Consider the following 22355-nt stretch of genomic DNA (forward strand, 5'->3'; position numbering starts at 1 on the left):
TCATCACACTGGCCCAGGTCATCTCCATCCTCTAGGGACTAGATGACCATTGTGTTCTCTCTCTCTCTCTCTCTCTCTCTCTCTCTCTCTCTCGCTCTCTCTCTCTCTCTCTCTCTCTCTCTCTCTCTCTCACACACACACACACACACACACACACACACACACACACACAGATTTTGGGTGGGAGAGACAGCACCATCTAGCAGGTCTAGCGTCCGGGGAGCTGGCAGCCTCCCTGCCCCTTGATCATGAGAAATGCTTGGGAAAATGGTCAGCTGGAGTATTTGCTTCTCACCCCTCAGAACTAGAACAGGAAGCTGCTGGGCCACATTCAGTGCTCAAGGGCATTTGGTATAGACACATTCTTGGAAGACATAGATTGCCTTTCTTGGGGCTGCTGTGGTTTTTCCACACATCGGTTCCTAGGGAACAAAGCAGCTTTCAGCAGCTGGATTTTCAGCAACTGGTTTGGCTCTGGGGTTATTTTTAGAAACAGATTCCATCAGACTCCATCCTGCTTTGGACGGAAGTGGAGGGTCAATCCCTCCTGGCTATAAAGTATGGACCTGCTTGCCCCCCTGGTGACTTCTCCTCTTGTCTACCACAAAGGGGTGGCAGGGCAGCTGCTCTGCGCCTAGGATCTCCACAGGGAAGACAGCAAAGTGACACTGCCAAGTGACACAGACACTCGTTAGTATGGCCAGCCACTTACTCCTTTCAACCCCTTGAGTCCCACTGGACATAGAAAAAAAGCTCTCACCACCCTGGCCTTCCTCGAGTTCTCTTATCCCAACCGGCTCCTGGAAGACACAGGCGAAGAGCGAGGCCAGCTTGCTGAAAAGGTGCTTATTAAGAAAGCAAACACAACACAACACAACAACAATCAACACCAACTGTGTGGGCACACACACATCTGTTATCCCAGCACTTGGGAGGATGAAGCAGGAGGATTACCATGAGTTTGTGACTATATGGTAAGACCCTATGTTAAAGCAAAACAAAACGAAAACAAAAGAAGGGAAGGGAGAGGAATCAGGAGAGAGGGAAGAAAAGAAGACTTTGGATATGGGAGGGACACCAGGACCCCTGGGAGCTGGCCCTCTCTCAGCTCCTAGATCAGGATTGAAGCCAGCCTAGGAATGGATCTGCCTCCCTCCTTCCCTCCCTCCCTCCCTCTCTCCCTCCCTCCCCTCCCCTCCCTCCCTCCCCTCCTTTCCTCCTCAACCTAATTTTTCTCCAGACAGGGTTTCTCTGTGTAGCCTTGGTTGTCCTAGAACTTGCTCTGTAGACCAGGCTGGTCTTAAACCCAGAAATCTGCTGGTCTCTGCCTCCCAAGTGCTGGGACCATAGGCATGCATGACCACTGCCAGTCTGGAAATGGGCATTTCTAACAAATGGATAGAGAAGCCATTGCTCAGGGCAGCATTTGAGAGCCCCCCAGGGATTCTGATGCTCTCCACCGACTCCCCAGTAAATCAGCAGCTCCTCAAGGTTACAGGGCTTTGAAAGCCCGAGGCAGTCCTAACTCCAGGCTGATAGGCGAAGGCAAGGCTGTGCCACCTCTTTGCTCTTGCCAGGTGCTCCTTAGATGCTGGCGTCCCTTTTCTTCATCTCAGAGACCCGTGAGCTTCCCAAGGAGAACCACCTCTTTTTACAGGCTGCAGCAGGAGTCTGGGTTTATTTAGGAACTGGGGCTCAGGTAGAGCTGAACCCCTGCCATTTCTGCTTTCTGTCTCTACAGGAGAGGAGGGATGGGTGGAAGCCTCAAAGGTGAGGGTGAATCAGAACTTCTGACTCCCTAACCCCCACCTCGTCCCTACCCTGCCTAAGGGCCAGGCCCACTGTCTCCATGACACCTCCCCAGGAGCCTGCCCACTGCTCTCAGGCCAAGGGCCTGCGTGTGCTGGTGGGGGCAGCAGCCGCTGTTTTCCAGGCTGGCTGACAGGCTGTTATAAACACTCGTTTTAGGTTGCTATGGCAAAGAGAGTGTGTAGCCTGGCTACAGTGAAGCTATTTATGTGCCTGAAATGGCAGAGTGGTATGTTTTTTATTATTTTACTTTGAAAGTTTTCCTTTCCCAACCCCCTAGAAGGACATTAAAAAGGGGGAGGAGGGGAGAGGGGGACCACAACTTTCTCAAGAACCAAAAGAATAGAGTCAGAAAGCGAAGCTGGAGCCCTGAGCTGGGAAGGGGAAACCGGAAGTCAGAGCAGAGGTAGGCCAGCACCTTAAAGAAAGGAATTCCTGGTTTCTGGCCACAAGCTCCTTACCACTTGGGAACTGGAGGCCCAGCTCATCAGGGAGAAGGGCCAACTCCAGGTCCCTGCCACCTCCTTATAAGCTTCTACCAAGGAGAAAGACAAAGTCTCTTTGTCATCACCTTCTAATCACAGCATCCCTCACTGTCCTATGTCCTGTCACTGGGATGAAGACACCAAAGATCCCTTGAGGGTCAGGGGAGGAGAAACTCAAAACTACCACACCCTTGCATGGGTGGCAGGGCCATCTGGCACGGAACCTAGCCACTGGAGGTTTACAGGGAACAACCTCTTCAGGTGCCTCTGAGGAGAGACACATTCCTCTGCTTGTCATCATGTGTATGTGTGTTTGTGTGTGTGTGTGTTTGTGTGCACGTGTGTGTGAGTGTGTGTGTGAGACAGTGTGTGTGTGAGTGTGTGTGTGTGAGAGACAGTGTGTGTGTGAGTGTGTGTGTGTGAGAGACAGTGTGTGTGAGTGTGTGTGTGTGTGTGAGACAGTGTGTGTGTGTGAGTGTATGTGTGAGTGTGTGTGAGTATGTATGTGTGAGTGTGTGTGAGTGTATGTGTGAGGGAGTGTGTGTGAGTGTGTGAGTGTGTGTGAGTGTGTATGTATGTGTGAGTGTATGTGTGAGTGAGTGTGTGAGTGTGTATGTATGTGTGAGTGTATGTGTGAGTGAGTGTGTGTGAGTGTATGTGTGAGTGTGTGTGAGTGTGTGTGTATGTGTGAGTGAGTGTGTATAAGTGTGTGTGAGTGTGTGTGTATGTGTGAGTGTACGTGTGAGTGTGTGCGAGTGTAAGTGTATGTGTGAGTGTGTGTGAGTGTGTGTGAGTGTGTGTGAGTGTGTATAAGTGTGTGTGAGTGTGTATGTGTGAGTGTACGTGTGAGTGTGTGTGTAAGTGTATGTGTGAGTGTGTGTGAGTTTGTGTGTATGTGTGAGTGAGTGTGTATGAGTGTGTGTGTGAGTGTGTGTGTGTGCGTGCGTGTGTATGTCCCTATACAGCACATCTAAGATGTTAGTAGAGGTGGTGAGGACCTATTATCATACCACTGAGTAGGTCTTCAAGTTCAAATGCTATAGGAGGACCACTGAGTATAGGACAAGTTGCTTTGTTTTTTGTTTTTGTTTTTGGCAGAGGCAGAGAATGATCAGAAATCAGACTCCCAACTCCCTTTCTTTCTGAGAACTATGACTCTCAGCCTTGTTGACTCTCCCACCACAAAATAAAATAAATAAGGAGAAAGGAAGGAAGGAAAGAAACAGGTCATAGATCACAGGCTGGAGCAAGAGAGAAATCAACAGTCATGGGGTAACGTGTGCATCTACGTATGTATCACACACACATAGATGTACAAAATGTCTAGTGGTTTCTCTAAACATTCTGTAGTCACTTAATGCAGAGATGAGAGTTACCTTCCAGTGGCCAGGGGTTAGGATACAGAAGACACTGCTGGTTGGAGATGCAGCTCAGTGGTAGATGGGCTCTATGTTCAATCCCAGGACGAGAGAGAGAGAGAGAGAGAGAGAGAGAGAGAGAGAGAGAGAGAGAGAGAGAGAGAGATTGATTTTGACTGATTTCAGAATCTTATTGTCCCTTTTCCCTACCAGCTCCTTTCAGATGGGTAGAATCTGACTAAGAAACTCACTGTTGTGGGCCATATTAACTAGATCAAAACAAAATGCAATGAGAGTGCAAATTCCTAGACTGTTCCAGTTCCCTCCATATTGAAAGCTTTAAGGATGTCACCATGGCTGGGAAAGGATACAGAGAACACCCACGGGGAGAAGAGAGGGCAGAAAGAGTGGGGGGCAGGGCAGTCTCCCTGGAGGGAAGCCTCCTCCTCCTGCTGCGGCCAGAGAGTCTTAAGCAACAGCCCCAGTGAGCCGATAAAAATGGTACTGTGAAAAATCAGAACCTGAGACACATATCAGTCTTGGCAGCACCTTGAGGTCAAAAGAGTAGAGCACACAGTTTCTGAGCTTGTCAAACTGTCATCTGCTTCGAAGTTCCTGGAGGGTTGGAGGGTGAGGGGAGGGGTGAGGGAAGGGTGAGGGGAGGGGTGCTAGGCGGGTGGTGGTGGAGAGGCGGGGCATCTCTGGACGTCAGAGCACAAGCCACTCAGAAGGTAGCAACCATGATGCCCCCTACCCCCACTGTGTCTTCTGGGTCTGAGGTTGGTGGGTACTACTCAGGAACTTGTAAAACAAAACAGATGCTGACATCGACCTGTCTCAGAATCCCAGGGTAGAAAGAGTTTCCAAAATCATGGACTGGAAAGAACACCTGTGCCACAGGGCTCAGCTCCGTGTCGATGGACACAGAGTGCTCTGTTGAAAGAGTCAAAGGGCAGGCAAAGAGGTGACTCAGCCACAGCTGGTCACTGTTGATGGGTCTCTCAGCTGGGGGAGGGGGAGAGGGAGAGGGAGAGGGGGAGGGGAGGGGAAGGGAGGGGAGGGGGGAGGGGGAGAGGGAGGGAGGGAGAGAGAGAAAATGAGAGAGAAAGAGAGAATGAGAGAGAGAATGAAAGAGAGAATGAGAGAGAGAGAATGAGAGAGAGAGGGAGAGGGAGAAGGGAAGGGAGAGAGAAAATGAGAGAGAAAGAGAGAATGAGAGAGAGAGAATGAGAGAGAGAATGAGAGAGAGAGAGAGGGAGAGGGAGAAGGGAGAGGGAGGGGGAGAGGGAGAGAAAAATGACAGGGAGGGAGGGAGAGAATGAGAGAATGAGAGAGAATGAGAGAGAGAGGGAGGGAGGGAGAGAGAGAAAATGAGAGAGAATGAGAGAGAGGGAGGGAGGGAGAGAGAGAATGAGAGAGAGAAATGAGATAGAATGAGAGAGAGAGGGAGAGAGGGGGAGGGGAAGAGAGGGGGGAGGGGAAAGGGAGAGGGAGAGAGGGGGAGGGGAAAGGGAGAGGGAGAGAGGGGGAGGGGGAGAGGGAAAGAGAAAGAGAATGAGAGAGAGAAAATGAGAGAGAATGGGAGAGAGAGGGAGGGAGGGAGAGAGAGAATGAGAGAGAGAGAATGAGAGAGAGAAAATGAGAGAGAATGGGAGAGAGAGGGAGGGAGGGAGAGAGAGAATGAGAGAGAGAGAATGAGAGAGAGAAAATGAGAGAATGAGAGAGAGAGAGAGAGAGAGAGAGAGAGAGAGAGAGAGAGAGAATATGTTTCTTCCAAATGAGCAGTATCCTGGCTACAGCCTAATACTTGACTCATCATGGGGAATTAATGAATAAGGGTGGTCGTGGGAAGTCTCATCTCCAAGGTGAGGGAGAGCAGAGAGCCCCAGAAGGGCGAGTTTGTGCCCAACTGCACGTTACCAGATGGTTCTGCTGTCTGCTGTCCCTATGGAACATGGGTAAGGAGTAGATATGCCCTGTGGAAGAGGCCTTCTTCTGTCTCTCCCCGCCATTATGGAAAGATTCAGAGAGGACCTGGAGGAAGAGGAGTATCACCCTCCCTGAGGGAGCAGCCACATTTCTAAAACTCTGAGTGAGCTTTCCCCAGCGTCTCCAGCCTCGCACTTCCTGGCCAGCTGTTTGGAATTAGCAAGAACTTCATCACCAGGGACAATCCTTGTAGGTGTTGGGAAAACTTGTGCCTCCCCATCCCAGTCCAAAGAGAAGCTGAGGACACACGGCCTTCTTTCTCTTCCCCACCCCGCTTCCCCAGCCAGCCTCAGAGGACTCTCCTGGGGGTGGGGAAGCAGGGGCACACTGGCAGCAGGCTAGGGGAAACTTTGCCGTCTAAGGCTGTGGAATTCTCCCACTGGGCTCCTCCTTAATCATCACAGTGCTGCTGTATCCTAAACTTGGAACTTTAAAAGGTAGTCCTGGCCCGTGAGAAAGACAAACATGTCAGCGGAGAAAAGCCGGTGCAAGCTGGTATAAGCACTTCCAACCGGGCTCTGGAGTAGCCAAGGAACTGCAACAAGGGAGAGCCCCCTTACCACCCAAAATGGGCATAGGCCACATGGCAGAGATTACTTCCAGACTCACATCAACGAACACTGCCTGTAGCCACATTCTTCACCCCATAGAGAATTTTGCTTCCGTTAAGAACCTACCCAGAGAAGGAATGTCTAACGGCTAGTGGGGATTGTTTGATTCGTTTTTGAAAACTTTTGTCCTTTCTCCTTGAAAAATCTGAGGCTTCGTGGCCTTTTAAGAAAAGAGAACAAAAAGTGCTAGAGAACCCACAGGCCTGAAGTACTAGCTTCTAAGACTGGTCTAAGTGGCCTCTGAGGCCAGGTTGCTATGGTTTCCAGGAGGACAAAAGAGGGGGTAGGGAAGGAACTGCCCTTTTCTTCCTATGGGAATAGTTTCAAGAAAGGAGGGTGCTTACAAACCGAGGGCGTTACAGGACTCAGAGCAACACTTGTACAGCCCAATCCTCCGAGAGCAACAGGCAGGAGGCCCTTGTAGCTAAAGACCCTATCTGGGGTGAGATCACTTCAGAACTCCCAGAAGGTGAGCACTTCTAGACCAAGCCTAGAGGCAGAGATCACGGAGCTGTGACAGAGCTTCCACGGAGAGCCTGGAGAAGAGAGATGGGGCCAACAACCCCAAACTGTGTGTGAAGGTTCCGTTTCCCCCAGTAAGGTCTTCTTGGCCACCCACCCGGACATAGCATCAACACTCGGCCTGCCCAAGTCTCCTGGCTGCTTCACCTTTCAACTCTTAATCAGGATGGGTGGGATAGTGCCAAGTGCCAGCCTGCTACGGTGTCCTCCAAGCAGGATCTGTCAGCAGAATGCGGCCACCTGGCCAAGGAGTTCCCTTTCAGAGCATGGGGAGCTGCTGTTCCGAGAGCCTCCACTTGGATGAGAGCAACAGAGTTTGTGTCAGCTTGCCTTCTCTCGGAGAGGTGACAAAGAGGGCTGAGGTTTCTAAAGTTTGGCTGAGGGTTCTGCCATCTTTAGAACCAAAGACTTGGGCACCACAGTAGACTAAGTATCACCATGTCCTCTCACTTTCTCAAAACACACGAGCTGTCATCAGGCAGCCACGGCCAAGAGGTCAATAAATCACAAGTGTATCACTGGCCAGTGCGCCAGTAAGTTCCTTGCCTTTTCTGGAAAGATTCCTGCTTTGCCACCAGCTACAGCAGTGGCTCTCAATCTGTGGGTCGTGACCCCTTTGGGGATTGAATGACCCATTTCACCAGGGTCACCTAAGACCATCTGCATGCCAGATGTTTACATTAGGATTCATGACAGTAGCAGAATTGCAATTATAAAGTAGCAATGAAAATTTTATGGTTGGAGGTCAGCATAACACAAGGGACCGTGTTAAGGGGCCATGGCACTAGGAACATTGAGAACTACCGAACTACAACGTCACACAGCTCACAGAACCCCCAGCATTGTAGAGAATTCGGGGGAAACCGATGTAAGCCTCACAGTTTTACACAAATTGTGAGGCAAACACAGGACCCAGGCATTGGACAGACACGTTGCACAGTCTAGATGGGAAATCAGGGCAGAGGTGGGGGATAACGTGGTTTGTACCAGGCATGGATTGGAGGCTAGCACCGGCTTCCTTTACCTGTTCACTCACACTTATCAGGCACCTCTGGGGCCATACTACTTAGAGCAGTCAAGCTTCGTGCAGGGGAGTTCATTCATAGCCTCCCCTCCCCCATCTTATGGCTCAGCCCTCTACCTATACACCCTCCCGCCCCCAGCAAAGGGGATCCTTCTGCTACTTCTAGGCTGCTTCCCACAGTTGTTTAGGGTGTGCCCTGCACAAAAGTACCAAGCAAGGAGGTGACTGGGACACAAAATCTACGCTGGTTTTTTTTTTTTTTTTTTTTTTTTTTTTTTTTTTTTTTTGGATGAGCCTTGTATCGTGGGCTAGCTTCATCTCTCTCAAATCTTTGCAAAGTCGCCTAATGGAACTAACGGTTATTCTTACCTCTTTGCTCGGAACATTCTCTGGACCCACAAGACCTTAAGCAACACCCGAAGAAGAAAACCAGCAGCAAAACCAGTCTGACCACGGATACACCGGAAGCAGAGCTTAGGATACCAAGGCAGCCAGATACATAATAAGCCAGTTCAGATCCATGACAGTTTCTACCAATCTGTCTTTCCTGAGTCTTGTCCACATCCAGAAGGTTAAGGCTAAGGTCATGATTTTGAGGCTAGCCCGGGTTATCTAGTCCTGATCTCAAAGCAGGAACAAGAGAACAAATCCCCACGCTCCACCCACTGCATCTGTCTGAGTAAGCTGCTGTGCGGAGCCTCTCACAGGACAACTTGCTCCCGTCTGCAAATTTAACAGAGTATCATTAATAGTATTAGAGACTGGTTCTTGCCAGTGGGATGGGTCTCAAGTTGGGCGGGTTATTGGTTGGCCATTCCCTCAGTCCCTGCATTTCTTGTAGACAGGATACGTTTTGGGTTGAAAGCTTTGTGGGTGGGTTGGTGTCTCTATGGCTCCACTGGGCTTCCTGCCTGGCTACAGGAGGTGGTCTCTTCAGGTTCTATGTCCCCAATGTAGTGAGTCACAATTAAGGTCACCGCCATTGATTCTCGGGTACCTCCCTTATCCCAGGTCTCTTGTCTCTTCCTGGAGATGCACACCCACCCCTCACCCTCATCAGCAGAGTCAAGTAACCTGGACCTTTGGGGCTCTCAGAGTCTGAACCACCAACCAAAGAACATACATTGGCTGGAGCTAGGCCTCCCCACACATATGTAGCAGATGTGCAGCTTGGTCTTCATGTGGGTCCTGAACGACTGGAGTGGGGCCGTCCCAAAAGCTGTTGCCTGTACATGAGATATGTTCTTCTAGCTGGACTGCCTTGTCTGGCCTCAGTGGGAGAGGAAGGGCCTAGACACTTGAAGTACCAGGGTGGAGGGATTCAGGGTGGGGGGTTCAGAGGAGAAGGGGAGGAGGGATGAGGGAAGGATTATGGAAGGGGGATAGTGAGAGGGATGTAAAGTGAATAAAAGTTAAAATTAAATTAAAAAATAAAACATTGAAGTAATTCACTGTATAGAGATTGGAGTGTTATAAATGATTGTTTCCTCTGGGTATAAAGGGCCACACACATTGGATGAAGGCCTACAGTAAGAAGATATTGTAGAAGGATACAGTGAGAAGATATTGGACAGATGAAGTAAGCTGCCTGCCCCTCTGCCAGAGGCTGCCAGTTCCTCTGGCCATGTTGTTGCCACTCCTTATCCCAGATCTAACCCTGGACTCTACATAACCAGGGGGACACCAGCATTCCCTGTTTCGACTCCTCCCAAACCTCTAACTTTTGCAACTGTCCGAGGAATCTATTTGCCACTTGTTAAGTGGTGTTGGCAAGAAGGCAGAGGCAGCAAGTCTCCACAGTTGGTTAAAAAGAATGTTCTTCAGGAGCTTGTCCTGAGGTATTACTTCCCAGACACTAAAGCATGCAGCCATTTGGTCATTGTGACAATTTTTAAAGACAGGGCAGATTTGATAACACATGAAGCTCACTGGTAATGTGACTCACTAATTAAGACCATACAATAAGCCGTACACCCACAGGAAGAATCTAGAAGCAATAAGACATACAGCATGCCCCATGGTCCTATCAAGAGAGTAGAGGGAGCCAGGCCTGTGGTGGGTGTAGGCCCCTAACCCCACCTACTTGGAGGACATCTGCACTGTCTATTTAAAAAAGTGTCACAAACAGCAATGTCAGAGTTTTGAAAAAAAAAATTCCAGCCTTTTTCAGTTGCAGAGGGAATTTAAAGTCAACCTGGGCAGAAAATCAGCTGGAGGTGGGCGTGGGATCAGGGTCTTATACACTGTCTGGTTTATCCTCAGCTCTGTTTAAGCACATCCCTGGTCAAATTTCGTGAGAGCCTGTCTCAAGATAAACAGAACAGCCAGGGATGGCATTACCTATAATCTCAGTACATGGAAGGTGGAAGCAGGAAGCAGGAAGCAGGAAGCAGGAAGTAGGAGGATCAAGAGTTCAAGGCCCCTCTGGGCTAATAAGATCCCGTCTCAGACAAACAGAGAGTATTAGGGATATAGCTCAGTGGGAGAGGACTTGTCCATTATGTGTGAGGCTCAGATACTGAAGCCAGTACTAGGAACCCTGCCTCCCCACAGTATACAAACAGGAGAGAGTGGAGAGAGGTGGAATGAGAAAAGGAAAACGTCCTGCATTAGACTCAGATACTACACTGGAGCTGGGGGATCCTGTTCTGGTGAGCTCAGAGGATTCAGAGGAGAAAGCTCAGAGACTTCCTCCCTGAGGTGACTGTGAGGCATGCTGGGTGCATGTGTGACTCTGGTATGTGTCATCACTGTTATTGGCCATGGGCACCTTAAGGGTGCAAATTGTGGTCTAGCCAGAGGCTGTGCAGCTACGGGGACACTGAGGGTTGGGTGTTAAAGGGCGAGCTACTGAGTAAGAGTCAGAGGAAGGAAGTAATAGGGCTCTCTTCTCGGGGAACCCCCAGTCTGGAGAAGTCTGGATGACGGAACCAGGGTGTGCCACACAGAGAGAACCTGTGATGAGTGTGCACACAGGAATCCCCAAGGCACCGAGGACCATGTGGAGCCCTGCCTGGTGTGTCAGGCAGACAAGGGGAAGGGCTGGAGAGAAGAGAAAAACAAAAAGCCACAAGACATTTTTAAAAGTAGAGAGAAGAGGCTGCTTTTCGGCAAGCACATTTCCTGGAACAGGCAGGCTGAAGCAAGATGGAGACCCCCAGAGAGACACTTCCCTGTGTAGCACTCCTGGGCTTATGTAATGTCATACACTCGGTCAAAGAGATCATCTCTGCAGCCAGGTGTAGCAGAGCTCACCTATAATCCCAGGACTTGGGAGGCAGAGGCCAGCCTGGTCTACATGGTGAGTTCCAGGACAGACAGAGCTACATAGTGAGACCTTGAAAACCAAAAAGCAACTCGAAGCAAAACAAAACAAAGCAGCAACAACAACAACAACAAAAGATGAAAGAAAAAAATCGACCTCTGGAAGGTGAAACCTAGAAGGTTTTATACCTATCCCCTTCACTGCCTGCAAGAGCTGGCCCTGGTTTCCTGCTTCTAAACTCCTGCCTACTGTGCTGGGCCCAGGGAGAGCCAGGATGCCCTGGGATGGGCGAGGGCAGTGCGCTGCACGTTTGTACAATGGAACTGTTATTCTCTTCTTCAAGGAAGGAAGCAGACACATTACATTACAGAGTCTCAAAGACACCATACTAAGCGAAATAAGCCAGACACAAAAGGACAAAGGCTGTGGATTCTATTCATGGGAAGAATCTACAGTAGAGACAAGGAAGGAGGGTGCTGGTTACCAGGGGTTGGGGTGAGGGGGACGGTGCCGGATCGTCCAGAGGGAACAGTTTCTGTTGGGTGGGTGAAAAAGTCTGGGGATGGAGGGTGGTGATGGTTTTACAACAGTGTGGCTGTATATAAGTTTCATGTGTCACATATTTTAATGCATACACACACACACACACACACACACACACACACACACACACACACACCTAACTCAGGAAGCAAATACGAAAGTGGCACTGTATTGGGGTAGCACAGAACTCAGTTGGGCCCATCATGGTCACAGAGGTAAAAGGCCAGAGCTACAAAGGATAGTCATTGACAGTGACCTTTGACAAGCTCAGGACTGAGAGAAAAAGGAGGGCCTGGTAAACGTCACACAGCAAGCAGATGACCTGAGGAGGCTGTGTGACCCAGCCTTGGACTAGGGTAACAGACAGGACTGTTTTTTTTTTTTAAGATTTATTTATTTTATGTATATGAGTACACTGTCACTGTCTTCAGACACACCAGAGGAGGGCATCGGATCTCATTACAGATGGTTGTGAGCCACCATGTGGTTGCCGGGAATTGAACTCAGGACCTCTGGAAGAGCAGTCAGTGCTCCTAGCCACTGAGCCATCTCTCCAGCCCCAGACAGGACTTTTTAAATTCAAAGAGTGTGTGAGGTGGTAGAAGGGCAGCGAAGAGGCCGGGCAAGAGGGTGAGCTATCACCTTCTAAAGGAGCAGGAGGAAAGAGTCAGCTTTCACCTACTGTCACTTCCAAAGTCACCCCATCCCATCACCTCCTTGGAGTACACAGACCTGAGTGGAGTGAGGACAAAGGAGGCCCTCCTGCCCTAACACAGAGAATTCCTAGGTTCCTATGGACCCCCACATCATCTCACCAGATGCCCAACAGCCTTAGGAGAGAGGGTGACTATCATTTCTATTTCACGGGGACAAAACTCTTGGACACATGTCTAGAGACACACAGGAGCAGAGCCACAATCCACATCTGAGGTTAACAAAAAGCTGCCCCCCAACCCCCAACAATCCTGCCTTTGAGATACTTTCTAGGCCAGGAGACTCTTTCCCAGGCACCGGTCCCTTCAAAGTATTGAGGACATAGGCTTGTGGACAAGGTCAAGGTCATTGGCTGTATAGCTGGCCCAAATCCCAGAGCTTGTTTGACCTTGGTGTAAGTAGTTAAAAGTTTCTGGTTCCTAAGTTCTTGCATGAAACACAGAAGCGCAAGTGCGCGCGCGCACACACACACACACACAGAGAGAGAGAGAGAGAGAGAGAGAGAGAGAGAGAGAGAGAGAGAGAGAGAGAGAGATATGCACACACAGGGTTGGGGGAGGTACGCTGGTGTTGGTGGTGCTGGGAATCAAACTCAGGACCTGAAGCTTGTTAAACTTGGACCACTCCTGAACTACATTCTCAACTCTATGGTTGACTGACTTGTCACTTCATTTGTTGGGTCTGGAGCCAATAGGGACCGACTTCGTGAGTCAGAAGTTGAGCAAAACTTTACAGCATGTGGTAAGGAAAGGAAAGGAACTTTTGTTGAATGCTAATGAACTGGATTGGAATCCAAGCTCTGGTGTTGGACAAGTTCCCCACCAGCGTCACTACCCAGTGACCATGTAACATGCGGAGCAGTGCCAAGCCATCTGGCTTATTTCTGTAGGAAAGCACTTTGCTTACAACCAGCACGTTCCTCAGCAGAAGAGGGACATTTCACTCTCACCCTACTAACTTCTGAGCGCACTCTTTTTCGGGGTCGCTGTTTGCAAGCCCTTAGGCAGGAATTTACCCGTGCCCACTTAATTCCTTCTAAAATCAATATGGGTCCCTACCTCAGTCCCAGGCTTTGATTTAGGAATAGTAATAGAAGCCATCATGTTTTATATATATATATATATATATATATATGTATATGTATGTATATATATTCATGAATTAATGAATATTAGTGATTAAAGTGACTAACACAGCAGCTACCTCAGAAATGCTAATAGCTTTTCATTTCTCTTTTGGGTCAGAACTTTAGTATATATCATTTATGTGTGTGCTTTCTCTGCCTGTGTGTGTGTGTGTGTGTGTGTGTGTGCGTGCGCACCGTCTGCAGGGGGTAGCGATTGTCACGGGAGCTCTGAAATTGGCATTACAGATGATTGTGAGCTACAATGAGAGTGCTCTTAACTGCCGAGCCATCCCTCCAGTCCCAAGTGTTAATGTATTTGTTTTAATGGCCACATGTACACCCTTCATTTGTATTTCCTTTTCCTTTACTAGTTTAGAAGATGTAGTTTTCATCTACAGATGTGCATGCGTGCGTGCGTGCGTGAGTGTGTGTGTGTGTGTGTGTGTTGTGTGTGCCACCGCACGTGTGTGGAGGTCGGAGGACAACTCTGGGAAGTCTTCTCCTACCTTCATGCGGGTCCTGGGGATCGAATCAACTGTTTCCCTGCTGAGCAATCTCTCCAGCTCTCACCGACCTCCTCCTGAATTGCATAAGTATTTCCCAACTCTTAAACTCCAAAGACTGGCCTTCCCTTTCATAGGCCGTAGCTATCAGGACTGTAATTACAACTTCATTTTTCTCCCGACACACTAGACATGGTTATCACTATTGTCTTTCCCATCAGTATTTAGATTTAGCTCTGGGCTTTCATTTCTTGTGGAACTTTAGATCTCTTCCTTAAGTAATTTTTATTTTGAAATTTGTCCTCTGGAAGTTTCTTCAGTGTGTGTGTGTGTGTGTGTGTGTGTGTGTGTGTGTTTTGGGGGAGTCTTATTGGCAGAAATCTCTGTTTTCATCTGACTCCAAAGGGCTTTACCCTACCCACATTCATGAAAAGGGTTTTACTGATGATGAAGTCTGTGTTAGCAATTATTTTCATTGTCTTCTAATTTTGTGGAAAACATCTGTCAGCGGGCATGGTGGAGCATGCCTTTAATCGCAGCACTCCAGACAGGCAGATCCTGAGAGTTAGAGGCCAGCCTGATCCACATAGCGAGCTCTAGGACACCCAAGGCTGTGTAGAGAGACCCAGTCTCAAAAAGCAAAACCAAAGCAAGACAAATTGCATATACACATATATATACACATACATGTACACATACATCATATACATAGATATATATGTATGTATATGATCAAATTTCATCTATTTCTGAGCATCCTCTCTTTATGTAGGATCTTTTCTAGGTGTTGGCAAATTATAGCACTCAGGCCAAGATGGGAGGGTTGCCTGGTTTTGTAAATAATGTTTGATTGACACAAAGCCACAACTACCATCTAAACACCATCCCCCATGACCACTTTCACAGCCTGAGTGCACAACTAGTAGTTATGAAGAGACCATATGGCCACAAGGCCCGAAACATTTACCTTCTGCCCTTTACAATGAGAGGATTACCGGTTTGGCTATATTCTCTAACCCTTTATACTTCTTGCATAATTTTTACCTTTATCTCTTCCATCTTCTATATCAATTTCTTCAGAAAAAAACTCATTTACTAGTTTTGTCCTTAGCTCTGCTATCCTATTTAAACTAGACACTTAAATGTTAATTTCCGAGAGCCTGCGATTGTACCTCCATGGTGTATAGCATTTGCTTTGGGGTTCCAACCTTGGTACCCCAGAAAGAGGAAAGTTCATAACACAAATGTTGTGGGAATGGTGACCCATTTCAGTAATTCCAGTATTTAAAAGCTGAGGCAGGAGGATTACCATGAGTTCAAGGTCAACCTCAGTTACAGAGTGAGATAGTGGCTCTAAATACCAATAACAACCCAGGCAGTGGTGGCGCATGCCTTTAATCCCAGCACCGGAAGGCAAGTGAATCTGAGACCAAGGCCAGCCTGGTGAGTTCCAGGCCAGCCAGGGCTACACAGAAAAACCCTGTCTTGAAAAAAATACTGATTTCCTTTACTCCATTTGGTTCCTCATCGTATCTGTCAAGCTGGGTGTCCTGTGTCTCCGTCATTCTTCCAATACCCTGCTAACTGATTATCTGCTGTTTCTGTGAGTCTGGTCTGAATCATCTCCACCGCTCAACCTCATTGGCAACCAGGGAAACGTAAATGTAGAACAGGAAGAAAAAGCACTCAGAAGGCACAGGCAGAAGGACTGTAAAATCAAGGATTCCGTGTGAGCTTCAGGTCAGCCTGGGGTACACAATAGGACTCTTGGAGAGCGTGTGGGTCGGGGATGGACAGTGAGGAGGAGGTTGGGATGGGTGGGGCTGGTGGTAGGGGAGGGGTGTAACAAAGAGGAGAGGGAAGGGAAGGGAGGGGGTATTTTCCACGAGCATGGTCAAAGCTACCAATTGTGGCAAGGCCCTCTGACAGGAACTCCTATTGTCAATACACTACTTTGAACACGTGAGCCTAACAAGACTTTTATCAATGAACGAAATTCTCTCTAGATGTGAAGTGGGTGGGAGAAGGCATAGTCAAGGCAAGCAGAGCAGTTTTCCATTACAGAGTTAGAGGCACTGAAGCATTGGGTGCCAGCGAGTTACGGAGGCCTGGTCTCCCTCTTTGGGTGGGGACTGTAGAGAGTCATTGTATTTCACAATGGAAGGAGCCTCAGTTGTCCCTACAGGCCTGAGTGTGCATCTCCTCTGGGATCCACAATAAAACAGCCTAGGGCAGAACCTGAAACCCTTCCAGGTCAGATTAGAGGGGTTCTAAAAGGAGACCAACTCTACTTAGGCTCCGGAGGCCGGGAGCAGTGACTGGAGCAGAAGACTTGTCCTATGAGGACCTCACCGCCGCCCTTGCCTTGGGCTGGCACACAATGTCTGGACCTGCTGCTCCCCGCCCTCCGCCGCAGGCGTCCGTCCGGGCGCCGCTGGCTCCCAGCACTGCCGAGGATTGTGAACAGCTGGGGAAAGACAGGCCTAAGCCCCTGAGGCCTGGCTCAGCCCAGAAACCCAAAATAACGCGACTTGCTCCACCCTGGCAGCGGTGATTGCTCAAGAAGGGGACCTGTGACTCATATCAGAGCAGCCAACCTAGAGGCCCAGGCCCCACCCTCTCTACGATCCCTCCCCCTCCCCCTCTTTTCCCACCAAACTCTGGGGAAGGCCCTGCCCCACCCTCCACCTTAGGGACCAATCCTTAAAACAAAAAACGGATGATGGCAGTAGCTCTAGCAAGGTTTTCTCTGGAGGGCCCAGACCTCTTGGGAGCACAGCTCCGCATTTTGCACCGCGCGCATGCTCAATCGAAGGGATACCTGATATTAGCAGATAGGGGCTGAAAAATGGAGTCCACTCTGAGGTTTGAGCTTCGAGGACAACGCTGGGTAGAAGAGACAGCCCAGAGTCTGCCTCTCAGTAGCAGCAATAAGGCTAGGCAAACTGGACAGCCCCCCTGAGTTACGAGTGGAGCCTGAGATCCCAGAATGGAAACTAGCCAGTCTTCTCCATTACTAGCGGGGACCACCAGTTTCAGCGATCTCAATTTTTTGTAGTCTAATTGAAAAAAAAATCTGGCCGCAAATCACAGTGTTTTTAACTTCCCAGAGAGTGTCAGTTTAGATCCCACACTCTAGATTATCATAACAATTCTTTGTGGTTAGAAGCAGATTTCAAATGGGGCTCAGAGGTTAAGTGCCTTACTCTCTAGCTAGTGTCAAGGTCAAGAGCAGAATTCAGTCCCAGGATCCTTTGCTGTCCCCCAAGACTCCCAGGTTTCTTCCCCACTTTGAGGAGGACATTTCTCTGGTTTCTGGCTCACTGTTTACACAACAGCATAAAGAAGGCCCACTCTGCTCAAGGAGCGTTCAATTTGTAAGAACTGGAGAAATAACCCCCAAGCTTCTAGGGAATAGGGAGTTGAGGACATTCATTGGACAGGCTTCCACAGTCCAGCCTTCGGATTAATACTCTGCACACTAGAGGCATCCAATGGCATGCAAGGGAATTAATGTGACCAACACATTCGTGTTTCTTGTCTTACAGAATTTGCTGTTCCTTCTCTTTGTGTGTTGCTGTAGGAGGTACTGAGTGAAGTAATAGGTTAGTAAAAGATTCTTCTTTATTAATCATGGAAATTCTCAAATACTTCCCTCCATTTTCTTATCCATCTCCCAAAGCCACCCAGGAGGAAGACAGTGAAATCTCTCTGCTGCCAGGGACAGAATATTTGGACAGTGGTTCAAAGTTTAGCCAGAGTCACACAGCTTGTGAATGTACCCAAAACTCCATGACCTAACCTGTGGTCCTGCGCTGGACATGTGCCAGCATTCTTTGGATGACCTGTATCTGCCACAGAAGCCCCAGGGAATCTGCGTCACTCTTAAATTTATGAAAACCAGTTGGTACAATCTCCGACAGGCTGGTATCCAGACTGACTCAGAACTGCTGTGTGATGGTTGTGCATGGCCCAGAGAGTGGCACTATTAGGAGGTGTGGCCTTGTTGGAGAAAGTGTGTTATTGTGGGCATGGGCTTTGAGACCCTCATCCTAGCTGCCTGGAAGCCAGTCTTCTCCTATTGGTCTTTAGACTCCTGCACTATGCCTGCCTGGATGCTGCCATGCTCCCACCTTGATGATAATGGACTGAACCTCTGAACCTGTAAGCCAGCCCCAATCAATGTTGCCCTTATAAGAGTTGCCTTGGTCATGGTGCCTGTTCACAGCAGTAAAACCCTAAGACATACCGTAACCGTTTAGTGTGTCAGGTGACCTCTCTGTCCTCACCACACACACTGAACTCTGGTTTTTGGCCACACATTTTCTCATATCCTTTTGATGTAGACAGCCTCCTTGATCTTCCTAATTCTCCTTTCTCTGTCTCTCTCTGCTCTATTCTTGGATGATATTTTAAAGTTTCTTTTCTTTAAAAATATAGCTGCGGATTGAATATACTTAGCTCGTCTTTACACATGAACGTGTAATAGAACAAAGAAAGAAAAACCTCATAGTTCTCACCAGCCAGGAGCCATGGTGAGAGCTCAACCCTGCAGGAGGGGTCAGCCTTGGTCATCAGTGAGCAAACCTACTCACAAGTGGAGAGGGGGCTTTATCTAGGATGCTCTTCTGCCAGAATGCCAGGCCCTGAGCTGAGCCAGGGTAGGTGCCAGTTTGCATTTCTGACTCCCACTTCAGACACAAGTTGGTCTGGTCATCTCACGCTTTCCTGTGGGTTCCAGACATGCAGAGGAAGAAACTTCCTCAAAGACTGTCTAAGAGGCCCAGGCCTTCCTGCTTCTCTGCCTGGCTATTCCAGCTTCCAAACTCCACACCCTGCCTGGCTGGCTCCAGATCACAGCTCTCCAGGCAAAGGCCGTGGGTCCTGCTGGAACAACGTGTAACCAGGTACTTATGACGTGGGACCCACGCTCACTACTCTCTCTTTTTTTTTTTTTCGGAGCTGGGGACTGAACCCAGGGCCTTGCGCTTGCTAGGCAAGCGCTCTACCACTGAGCTAAATCCCTAACCCTCACTACTCTCAAGTAGGGAAAATTTACTGCAAAACCTCAGTATTTAAAACATTCCAAATTTGTTTTTCAAATATACTAACCTGGGAGCAGGGTATAAACCTGCAGTCCCAGGTACTCAGGGGCCTGCTAAGGAAGGAGAATTACGTGTGCTCAGGAGTCCGAAGCTGGCCTACGCAGCAGAATCAGAGACTGTCTGTCTGTCTGCCTGTCTGTCTCTGCGCATACATTTAAAAGAATAAAGAAACATGAAACACATTAATAGCTATAAATTTGAATTTATTACAAGTTTTCTTTCAAGGTTTTTTTCCCCCTCTAATTTTCTAGATCTTCTAGAATGATCTTGAGTAGAATCAGAATATAACCCAGACTACAGAGTCCAGGAGGTATGGTTTGAATTTGACAGCCTTCACTTAGTACCCAGGTGAACTTGGATAAAGTGTTACTTTATTTTATTTATTATTTATTTATTTATTTATTTATTTGTTTATTTATTTATTTATTTTTGCCTTGGTGTCCCTTTAAAAGGGAGGATGGGCACAACACCTTCCTTACAGGGGAGCCTGTACCGTGACACTTAGCATCTGCCTGGGTGGGTGAGAGTAGCCTCCAGCAAATGTTGGACATTTATATATTACTGTTATTCTTACAGGAAAAGTAAACATTCTTAGAAATAACATTTTGGCTTGATGCTACCTTGGTGTACAAGACCCTGCCTTTAAAAAAAAAAGTCACTTTCTAAAAATACAGCATGTGCGTTAAAAGAAGCCAGCGAAGCCCTCACCCTCTTCAGAAGGTGTCTCTGACGCTGAGCGGAGCAAGAATAAGCACAAAGCACGGTTGACTCGTGTAAATGGTCGCATGAAAAGAGGGAAGTAGGAGAGGAAAAAGGAGCGACGGTGGAGACAAACACAAGGCTCATGAAAGAAAACGGAGATGCCATTTTCTTCTCTACTGGTGCAGGAGACTGGACATGGGCTACGCATTCACTCTGCCGATGAGCTGCAGTCTGGTTCAGGATTTTTTTTTTTTAAAGACAACAAAGCGAACAAAACAAAACCCCCGAAAACTAGCTAGATCAAACCACAGAATAACTAATCAAACTCTCAAACAGCAAGCTTAAAAATAGCACACACAGCCACATTCCACGGCACCTGTAACCCCAGAACCCTGGAGACTGAGGCAGGGGGAAGGAGAGTTCAGGGTCATGCAGCCAGGGGGTGTACAGGTCTCAAACAAAATAAAGGAATCCCCAAGCAAACCAAGGCTAAGAGAGAAAAACAGAACAGAGACACAGACAATGGGGCCTATAGGAAGACAAGAGCCTGTGGGTTGAGAAAGAGGGAGTGCCCTGCTTGGTTAGGGCATGAGAGATCCTGTTGCCTGAGGCCCCAGCAGGATGACTAAAGGGCTTAGTGGCAGATAACCCTAGCTCCAGCTGGGTCTGAAGTTAGCCTCATGTTACACGACGGACTTTTGTGGGGTTAGGGTATGGAAGGGGCCAGCCCAAGACCTCTGAAAAGAAGCTGTTGGCAGGAACAGGTGCCTGGGGGTAGAGCTTGGTGCAGAGAGGCTGAGCAGGAGAACTTTGCCACACTTGCATTGCTGTGACCCTTGATAACAATCTCACAGTGCAACTGTCTCACTTGTCTGGTGCCAAGAACATAAGTGGAGGTTGGACATCAGGAAAAAAAAAAAAAAGGAATTATCACCATGACCTCAGTTCTCCTGAGGAGTTCTCACCCTGCTGTTGACCTTGGAGGACGGCCACCTAACCCGAGCAGGGCACAGATGGTGGTTGGGGGAGCTCACAGACTCCTAACATGGCTCTAAAGAAGGCGAGACACTGAAAAGTGAAGTTTGCTCAAATAAGGCTTCAGTCAGCCATGGTGGATCACACTTAAAATCCTAACACTTGGGAGGTTTGAGACAGGAGGATTGCCAGGAGTTCAAGGCAAGTCTGGCTTATACAGTGAGCTCCAGGTTAGCATGGACAATGGAACAAACCCTGTGTCAAAACAAACAAACAAGCAAATAAACTTCCCTAAGGGTGTCATAATGCTGGGGGGCCATGGCCCACTGTAACATGCACTGGCTGGCCATGGTTTTTTCTTTGTTTGTTTGCTTGCAAAAACCAGTTACTAACATCCCAAGTAGACCCAGTCTCGGCCATCTGAAGCCATGTGAGCAAGAGCAGGCGTTCAGGCTGCCACCCTGGCCTTCCATGTGCCCTGGCCTTCCCTCTTCAGAGAGCCATTTCCCCCATTCGATGTTTGCACATTCAAAGGGATGCTGACACCAGGCAGGAAACAGACCAGAGCGAAGCGGACTGAGCATTCACTGAAGACAGGAGAGGAGGAGACACAGCCAGGAGAAGCTTCACCCATCAGAACAGGCCAGCGGTTACTTAGCTCCTGCTGACCGTTGCCATGGAGAAAAGGTAGGCTGATACTGGCTGGGCTTCTGGTTTGGGGGGTGGGAATTTGTTTCTAAGTGAAATCTTCTTACTTTAAATTTTTGGTAACCAACTATAATTAATCTGTAAGGTTGTTTGGGTAGGAGGGAGCAGAGAATTTGAGAGTTGAGATGTCCCTGAAGTATATTCAGTCCAAACTTTACTTTAGCCACGAAGACACTGAAGACTGGGGAGTTTTGGCGAGTTCCAGAGACTGGAAAGCAGCTCGACAGACTAAAAGCCTTGCCTCCCCATGTCTGGTCTCAGATCAGCACCTCTAGGGCCTGGCTTCTTGGTGATTCGCTGATCCACTTGGGGCTGCACACTTGGATGTGAGCCTTTTGAAAAACCTGGCAACAGTAAAAGGTTTCTGAACACTAAATGGACCAGAATTGATCTAAAATCAAGTGTATCTCTAAGGAGATTCTGGGTGTGCCTGCCTGTGTTATATGGTAGACCCTCACTGCAGCCTTGGGTCTTAAGCACTCTGCACCATCTATGGTATTGCCGTGTCAGGGCCAGGGAACGCTGTTTATGAATCACCTTGGCTCAGATTCCAAGTTACTGTATGCTGTGAACCGCAATGTTTTTAGTGTACATACTGTTTCCCCCCTTATAGAAATATAGTGGTTTAATTACTGAAGATAAAGTTTTAATATTTCAGCATGTATCAACTTAGTGTGTTTAGAATTATATTGTTAGAATGTTTTACTTCAGTCAGGGGATGGTGGAGTACACACCTTTAATCCCAGCATTCAGGAGGCAGAGGCAGGTAGACATGGTTTCCAAGGCAACCTAGTCTACACAGTGAGTTCCAGGATAGCTAGGTCTATGCAGAGAGACACTCTGTCAACAAATAAAAACAAAACCAAAACCAAAACCAACCAACCAACCAACCAACCAACCAACCAACCAACCAAAG

General features: G+C 48.4%; 1 protein-coding gene across 12 annotated transcripts in view; it reads right to left on the reverse strand.

Moving 5' to 3' along the window:
- Atp2b4 (ATPase plasma membrane Ca2+ transporting 4) overlaps nt 1-22355 on the reverse strand; it is a 98685-nt gene that overhangs the window by 57943 nt on the left and 18387 nt on the right. For 3 of the 12 annotated variants that reach the window (XM_087580544.1, XM_087580535.1, XM_087580540.1), the window contains exon 2: nt 3671-3741. The exons of the other annotated variants lie outside the window; for them this stretch is intronic. The gene's annotated coding sequence lies outside the window, so the exon portion shown is untranslated. The remainder of the gene's footprint in view (nt 1-3670; nt 3742-22355) is intronic. 12 annotated transcript variants of the gene reach the window in all.

The sequence above is a fragment of the Rattus norvegicus genome, chromosome 13 (genome assembly GCF_021556685.1).
Source record: "Rattus norvegicus strain SHRSP/BbbUtx chromosome 13, alternate assembly SHRSP_T2T, whole genome shotgun sequence".
Classification (NCBI taxonomy): Eukaryota; Metazoa; Chordata; class Mammalia; order Rodentia; family Muridae; genus Rattus; species Rattus norvegicus.